The following is a 9,138-nucleotide window of genomic DNA, read 5'->3' on the forward strand; positions in this document are numbered from 1 at the left end:
TCTCTAAGGGAGAGTCCAGCCACCCTGTGGAGAAAACTCTTGTTGACCACTTGTATCCGTGATCGTTCTTTCAGTCATTACCCAAAGCTCATGACCACAGGCGAGGGTAGGAACGTAGACTGATCAGTAAACAAAGAGCTTTTCCTTACAGCTCAGCTCCCTCTTCACCAAAACAAATCTGTACAGAGTCCACAAAACTGCAGAAACTGCACCGATCCGTCTGTCAATCTCACGATCCATCCTTCCCTCAGTCATGAACAAGACCCCAAAATACTTGAACTCAGAGATGCTCACAAGTCACTTTTTGCAAGTCCAAATCAAGTCTGAAGTCAAAGTCAAGTCTGAAGACTTTGATCTCAAGTCCAAGTCAAGTTCCTAATATTTAAGTGACATTGCAGTCGCAAATCATTTTATAGTTGTAATGGTCTGTTATGACACTTCTGATGTATAATAGCTTAAACTGGTAAATGAAAAATACAATTAAAATAGTATCCATACTCAAATGTTTTCCATATAAAGTTTGCATCTGTATTTTTCTCTCAAAGTATTTTTCTTACAAAACTGACATATTTCTGGATACAATATTTTCTTCTTTCAGCAGTGATCATCTACTATCTTTTGTTCTAAAAGAAAAAGGAGGGCTGTGAAATTAAAAAAATCTAAATCAAAATCTTTCTAACAATCAGTTTTTAACTATACAGTATATGAAAGGTCTGCATATTAAGAAAATAGCAACAAAATAAATGACTATAAAATAAAAATTAAAACAGAATTCAAATTGTTCAATAAGAATAATAATTCTGACATAAAAAGCCCTGCAGCATTTGTCTTCTAATGAACTGGATCAAACACAATCTATTTGAACTTTGAGGTATCTTTCAGTGTCCCGACACAAGGAAAATGTTTATGCAACTAACGCATTACATTTTAAAAAGATCAAGGTTGACAGGGTACTTGCACTTAGCCTGGCTCGGTGAGGGCGCATTATGAGGCCTCCATGGCTGAACACCCTTTCTACTGGTGCACTGGTGGCTGGAACAGCAAGTGCCCTCATAGCCACAGGATAAAGCCTTGGGAAAACTGCTGAATACCTTTTCCAGAAGTCTAAACATTCCACTCCATCTTCTTCAGAAGTTGCCTGAATGTAGCAATTATGTTCAGTCTTTCCAGAAGAGCCATGATCTGTAGTTTTTTTTTTGTTTGTTTTTTTGTTTTTTTGGCGCCTTTCTTTCGATAGCCAGAGAAACGGCGTGGAGTCGTTGCATGTGGTTCATCTTGATCATCATCTCCACTGCTGCTGTCAGGAAGGGGGACTTTCCGAGCCTCAGCCAAGACTTGATCCAGGGCTCTCAAGTCTCACGCATTGGGCACGAGACACTCATCTGAGGGTCTTCACATGCTCTCACGCCACATTCCCACTTTCTCATGATAAGAACTGACTAATGCCAAAAACTCAATTCTGGTGTACTTTTTTAAATTATAAAAACACAAGTATTGAAATAAATCCACTCCACGTTTTCACCGCAACCAGTGGTGTTACACACAAGGAAATGCCAGGTCCGTATTTTTGCACCAGCCTTCCATCTACCTGTAAACAGTCTGCAGTGGAGCGGGATAAGATGGAGCGAACCAGTGTGTGCCCCCCTCCCACATTGAAAAAGAGAAAGAAAAGAGGTGAGCCGTGCAGGTAAAATTAACAAACATGTTAGAAAGAAAGGAGAATGAGATGGATGGAGCAGAGAAACTAAGAGGGGGAAAGGAAAAAGTTTGTGCGAGATGCAGCCAAATGAGTAAAATAAACAGATATTTTCTGTGAGTATGCAGATTTCGAATATCCAGAGTATGACTACTCAGAGTCTGAACCAGACTACGATCCTTTCAGTCCTTAGTATTCTGGGTACTCTTTGCATCCACCTGAGTCATCCACATCTCCATCTTTATCGTCATCATCCATGCCAGGTCCTGCAACACCAATTTCGCCTGCTCAGCCATCTTCAGTCTTCAGAGTTCCAGTCTTCACAGTCTCCAAAGTTTCAGTCCTCAGAAGATCCAGACTCGCCTGTTCCAGTCTCTGCTCATGAGTCATCAGTTCCTGTTCCAGCCTCTGCACCCGAGTCTTCAGTCTCCTCTGCACCTGAGTCTTTAGTCTCCTCTTCACCTGAGTCTTTGGTCTCCTCTGCACCTGAGTCTTCAGTCTCTGCACCCGAGTTTTCAGTCTCCTCTGTACCCGAGTCTTCAGTCACTTCAGTTCCTGAAGTACATGTTCCTGTCTTCAGACCCTCTGGTTCCACAACATTTCTGGTATGCCAGCCATCTGTTCTGCTTCCAGTCTTCGAGTTTACAGAGTCTTCAGTCCTTGAGTCTACAGAGTCTTCAGTCCTCAAGTCTACAGAGTTTTCAGTCCTCGAATCTTCAGAGTTTTCAGTCCTCGAGTATTCAGAGTCATCAGTTTCAGTTCTTGTTCCAGTCTCAGTCCCTTCWGCACTGGAGTCAAAAGAGTCTWCAGTCCTYGAGTCTAYAGAGTCTTCAGTCCTCGAGTCTATAGAGTCTTCAGTCCTTGTGTCTTCAGAGTTTTCAGTTCTCGAGTCTTCAGTCCTCGAGTCTATAGAGTCTTCAGTCCTTGAGTCTACAGAATCTTCAGTCCTTGAGTCTACAGAATCTTCAGTCCTCGAGTCTACAGAGTCTTCAGTCCTCGAGTCTTCAGAGTCTTTAGTCTCCTCTGCACCTGAGTCTTCAGTCTCTGCACCCGAGTCTTCAGTCTCCGCTGCACCCGAGTCTTCAGTCTCCACTGCACCCAAGTCTTCAGTCTCCACTGCACCCAAGTCTTCAGTCTCCACTGCACCCAAGTCTTCAGTCTCCTCTGTACCCGAGTCTTCAGTCACTTCAGTTCCTGAAGCACATGTTCCTGTCTTCAGACCCTCTGGTTCCACACCATTTCCGGTATGCCAGCCATCTGTTCTGCTTCCAGTCTTCAAGTCTACAGAGTCTTCAGTCCTTGAGTCTACAGAGTCTTCAGTCCTCAAGTCTACAGAGTTTTCAGTCCTCGAATCTTCAGAGTTTTCAGTCCTCGAGTATTCAGAGTCATCAGTTTCAGTTCTTGTTCCAGTCTCAACATCATCATCAGTTCCAATCTCAAATCCAATACCATGATCATCAGTTCCTGAAACCCCGGGTTGCATTGAGAATTCCCCGGGGGTACCTGTGTTTCCCAAGTATCCTCTGTCTCCCGAGCCTAGGGCCATCTGTGGAGATTTTTTGTTTTTCTTCCCAGGACTTCCTGCCGGTTTTTGCTTTGAGTTTTTTGATTTCATTTTTTTTCCTTGTGCTTTTTGTCCTGTCTGTGTGTAGGTCTTGTGCTTCCTGTTGTGTGTAGGTCTCGTGCTTCCTGTTGTCTTCATGTTATGCCCGCCTTCCCGTGTTTGTCTAGTATCATCTGGGGATGATTCTTTGGGGGGGTACTGTAGGATTCTGTGGTCCGGTGTCATCTTATTTCTCCCTCTTGTGTCCTCTTCATGCCATTACTCAGTCCTCAGCCTTCTCTAGATCTTTGCATGTCACCTGATTTCTCTTGTAATTAGCTCAGTTGTTTCCACTTTCACTCATCCCAGTCCTGTATTTAGTCAGTCTGTTTTCTTCACTCGGCATCATTATTTGGTTCTCCGCCCTGGCTTCCTTCCTGTGCTCCTGGTTTTGTATTTTTGTTCTTTTGCCGCTACGTTGGCTTTTTGTTTACATAAATATTTTACTTTCTTTGAGCTGCCTGCCTGCCTGTCTGCATTCTGGGTCCTACTCCACTCCCTGAACCTGACACTGAAATTTCACAGTAATGCCTAAAATGAAAACTGTATTTAAAGGTGACTTAACATCAGATTCAAGTCCTGCATGTAAAATCAGTCTAAACCAGGACTGCATCAGGTCATCTGACTCAATCTGTCACATCTGTAGTTTCAAATCACAAAACCCCAAATCTCTGCCTCTTGTTTAGATTCTAATAAAACCTTTAACTCCAGAACCCTGCTGCTCACAGAAACTTGTCATGTTTCAACAAAAAGTCTGAGTGTCTCATTGGTGCGTTCTCTTTTTCTCTCCTTCAGTCCTCTCTCTGCAAACTCACAGGTGAAAATAAACTTTTTCTAAATATAAAAGAAGTGAGAAGTGAGCTGAGAATTGTGCAGCTCCTGAGATGTGAATCTTTTTTCTTCTCCTTAAAATAAAATTATACCCTCCCTCAGTACTGTTATACCAAACTGTACACCTGCCATAAATAAGAATCAGTTTTAAAAATGTATGTTCCTACCCAAAGATGCTGTTTCTGTTTCCTCTGTTTTTTGCTCATTATATTATTATTATTATTTTTGCAGCATACAATGACCTGATTTCATTTTTTCCCAGTGGAATGAATTTTAAATATATCTAAAAGTCAGAGCTGTGGATTCATAGCAGCTAAAAACGTCGCTGCATACATCAGCCTCGGGTTAATGCTTTTCTTGTGTTCAGGCAATTTAAAAATTCTGGACGGTTTTTCTTATTATTTTTTAATGGAAATATTTGGATGTGCCCTTCAGAGATTTCCCCTGTTTATAGTGGTGCTGCTTTAAAATGACTGAGCTGCTTCTTTTTATGGCTGTATAAGTCATGTTAAGTCAAATAAATTATTTATCTCACAGAAAGCTTTATCTGTCAAATAGCGTACAATACTATTTTTCCAAATAGTTAAAAGTTAAAGGAGGACAAACATGTTACCAAAATAAACCTTTAGACTAAAATACAAAAACCCAAATCTAAACTGGCTACATTTTTTGTAGTTCAGTTTTCATTCATTTTCATTTAATCCCTTAATGAGATAAAAGTAGAATCCCACATTTGTGTTAGCTCTGAAGATGTCAACTGTGTGGCCGATCAAATTCCCTTTCAGTCAACATGTCAGGTTTGTGGATTAACATATCAGAGATCAGATTACAAGAGAATTTTTTTTTCCTGACAAGATGCCATTTTCTGCTCCGGCGGTCATCTAGTGGTATTTTGGGGTGGGGGGATGGCGGAATTACAAGGTTAAAAACGTTTTACTTTCATGAATTATACAGCTTTGCTTTGTTTCAGATCAACACTCAGTTGACTCGTTTGCTGAATGTTGTTAAATCAAATTAAAACCATAAATTGGGAAACATCTCTGCATGAATATTTGATTTTGTACCGACTGGCTGCTGCAACTGCTGCACACGTCTTAACGTGCACATATGCCAACTCCTGTGATTTCACTGCAAGTCCAAGAATTGGAGGTATTTTTCAGCTAACTGAAAACACTAGGTGAAACAATTTAAGGAGGGAGAGAGATGAGAGGTCATACAATTTTCCAAAAAAGGGTTCCCGGAGACAGTTTGGCAACTTTCAAAGCAGTTGTCAGAGAAAGGAAAATAGTTTTTTTTTTCAACTCTCCACTTCCAAAGAACTGCAGATGAACAGAAATAAACAAAATATTATTTAACTTAGTTTTATCAAATAAAAATAATATGAGAAATAATTATATAAAATAAGTAGGTGCAGGGGGTGCTTATTTTGCACAACCATAGTAAGAGAGAGCAGAAATACCCACTAGGTTGTTTTGCAACTGTATCTCAAGCTGAGATATCTGCAATCCACCAGTGTGTGGCATCTCTCAAAGACCTTCAGTGTACACAGAAGGAAGTATTCATCCTAACAAATAGCCAAGCTGCTATTAGAGCTCTCAGAGGGCCACACTTTACATCATTACTGGCTTGGGAGTGTGCCGAAGCAGTCAACCAACTGGGGAGAGATAACAGTGTTACTGTTAAATGGGTACCTGGACATATTGGCATCTATGGTAACGAGACAGCTGACTACCTCGCAAAAGCTGGCAGTCAGGCTCACTTCAAAGGACCAGAGCCTGTTATAGGTACCTCAACAACAGTCTGTAGGACTGCCCTACAGGCCTGGATTAGACGTCAACACTCAATCCGCTGGAGGGAGCTGACGGGCTGTAGACAGGCACAGGAACTGATTAACGGCCCAAATCTAAGGTTCGGGAAAGCTCTCATCTCCCTGTGAAGGAAAACTCTAAGTACACTGGCTGGAGTCCTAACTGGCCACAAAATGGTGATGGGACTCCATGACAATGGTCTGTGTGATGCCTGCGGCATTGAATTAGAGACCGCTTTGCACTACTTAGGCCACTACTTGGCTCTGAGTGGTCAAAGGAAAAGAATTCTTGGGGACCCCTTTAGGGATCCTGAGAAGCTCAGAACACTGAGTGTTTCTAACCTTGTGTCCTTCATCTGAGGGAGGAGAAGGTTTGAATGAAGACCAGTGTCTTTTTGGGGAGAGCAATGGGCCCACTTAGGAGGTCTCCGCTCATATGGATTTTACATCCGTCCTGAACCAGGAAACTGTGTGTTTTGATAGACCAGAGTGTTCTAGGATGTTTGTTAGTAGCCTGTGATCATAACTATAAACATAATGAATATTATAGTCCAGTACCAAGTACTCATACTGGTTAAACCAGTTATGGTTGCTAATCTTTATTGGGTGTCGTAAGATGGCACCAGTGTGTACTAGTCATCTCTTAACCCAAATTAGTTAACTTTACAATTTCAGTCAGGATTCAGAAAACAACACAGCACCATTACCACAGTTCTAAAAGTACTAAATGATCTCATACATGCCCTTGACTGCAAACAATACTGTGTTGCACTATTTCTAGATCTATCCAAAGCATTTGACACAGTTGATCACAGGCTACTAACAAACATCCTAGAACACTCTGGTCTATCAAAACACACAGTTTCCTGGTTCAGCAAGTATCTAACTGACAGAACACAGTCTGTTCATGTAGCTGGATCCTCCTCTACCTYCTTAGATGTTGTGAAAGGGGTGCCACAGGGTTCTGTACTGGGTCTCATTCTTTTCTCTCTTTACATCAACGACCTGTGCAGCAATCTGTCAAATGCCTCCCATCATTACTATGCAGATGACACCATCATCTATTGCTGTTCATCCTCCCTCAGCCAAGCTTTCACCTCTCTTCAGGATGCTTTTAATATCATTAAGTCACGTCTGCAAAAAACTTAAACTGGTCTTAAATGCTGAAAAAAGCAAGATCATGGTCTTATCCAACAGAAAACAGCAATCAGTGAACCCACCTCAAATCAAAACCAAACAGGGAAATCTAATAGAAATGGTCTCCACCTACAAATACCTAGGTTTCTACATTGACAGTGAACTGTCTTTTAAAACACACATCTTCAAAATGGCCTCTAAACTCAAACCGAAGCTAGGCTTCTTCTTCAGAAACAAATCCTGCTTCACATACAAATTCAAATACAGCATCTGACACCACTTGCGACATGGGGGTAGCGGTGTGTGACTGCCCTAATTCTGAATAAATTAAAATTGTGTAACACAGTGGTTTACACTGAAATTAAAAATATTTGACAAAGAAATACTGGAGCAGAACTAGAGAGAGATGAATATTATTTGGACTTTTATTTCTGTGACTAACGACCCACTGGAGACACAACATTAACAACAGTCGTCATTTCATTCCTCGGCTTTAGCAGGTCTGACGCTTTTAAAAATGACAGATTTTTTCTCTGGATCTCTGAGAGGAGAACTTCAATCTCCAAACACATAAAGTTCTTCTTTTTTACTTTGCAATGTCATTTATGAATGGACTCTTCCTTCTATGTGGGGCAGGAAACGTATATCCTTATATGGTGTTTTTGGGATGGTAATTATGCTAATCTTCTCTCCTTGTGCACGAGCACCTGATACACATTCATCAGTTTACGCTGCTCATTTACACAATTTTCCTGAAGATAATAGTTTGTTGAATCTGATGTGGCATGTTCATACCAACCCTTTGTACGAACAAAAGTAAGGAAAGTTTAGGATAAGAATACGAACATGTTCTTGCATGAGACCCATTGTCTCTAAAATCTGATGAGATAAAACAAGATGGCACATCTCTATGATCTGTAATGAGTTACAGTACTCTTGAATTTTTTTTCTTTTAAAAAAATATTTAAATTAAACAAATTCATACCTGACAAAATCACAAAGTAATCCTGAATGCAAACTTTTGCTTAAAATTTTTAAGCTTTTTATAATGCTTTAAAGTCCCTAATATGTATAGTCAGGTCTTCTATATTTTCAAAACCACAGTTTAATACTTAAACCTACTTTTTACCAAGGACATATAAGGGTAACCAGATATATAGTATGCTTCTGGTTGTTTTTGAATAAATGTTCATTAGATGGTGCCTCTTTGTCATTATTTCTTAATTTTTCATGCATAAACATTTAAAACTAAAATATAGAAATAAATATACAAATACAAAAGACACACACAGAGTCTCAAACTGAGAGAGTGTGTCTAGCAGATCTCAGAAAACTAGAAAGGATATACTGAAGGATAAAAAGTCTTTGTCGCACCACTTTTTTCTGTCACCTTGTTTATGTGACTTGATTTTACATAATTTAGTGGCAAAATTATGCTGGGGACTTGTCCATATGTGACAATAATACTGATGACTTCTTTCTGCTACAATCATAAACCGTCTGACCTTAACATAATGGTATGTTTGAATATTTCATTTCATATATTATAAGAGCCATCTGTGTAAATATTTTAGAAGTATTTATAAAATTGACTCCTAACCTTGTAACCAAAACCTTTCAATAAATAGCTGAAACCTTGTCAGTGAGATTCTGTGGTAGTATTGGGCTGAAGGACTGATTTAAGTTTTTTTAAATCATTTTTAGATGATTAACAGTTTACTGCAGCAGGTTCAAATAGAAATGATGAATGACTGTCATCTGTCCATCAAAATTGTTAACTTTTTTTAGAGTAAACAGATAATAAAAATCGAATTACTGAAGTCAGGCAACAATTTGAATGCAACACAAAAACCTCATACTAATGAGAACAGGACTGTTGTTAATTAGTGTCCTGACATATCTCCGTAATCCAAGTAGAATTTTTTTTAACTGTATTAGGTCTTCTGGGTTCTTCTTTAATGAAACATTGGGCCTCATGCAAGAACCGTTCGTACGCACAGATTTGTTCTCAAGTTGTGTGTACGAGTGATTTGGGAGAATTTGTGGCATTCACCAATGTTTTCG

Source organism: Austrofundulus limnaeus, unplaced genomic scaffold (assembly GCF_001266775.1).
Source record: "Austrofundulus limnaeus strain Quisiro unplaced genomic scaffold, Austrofundulus_limnaeus-1.0 Scaffold218, whole genome shotgun sequence".
NCBI lineage: Eukaryota > Metazoa > Chordata > Actinopteri > Cyprinodontiformes > Rivulidae > Austrofundulus > Austrofundulus limnaeus.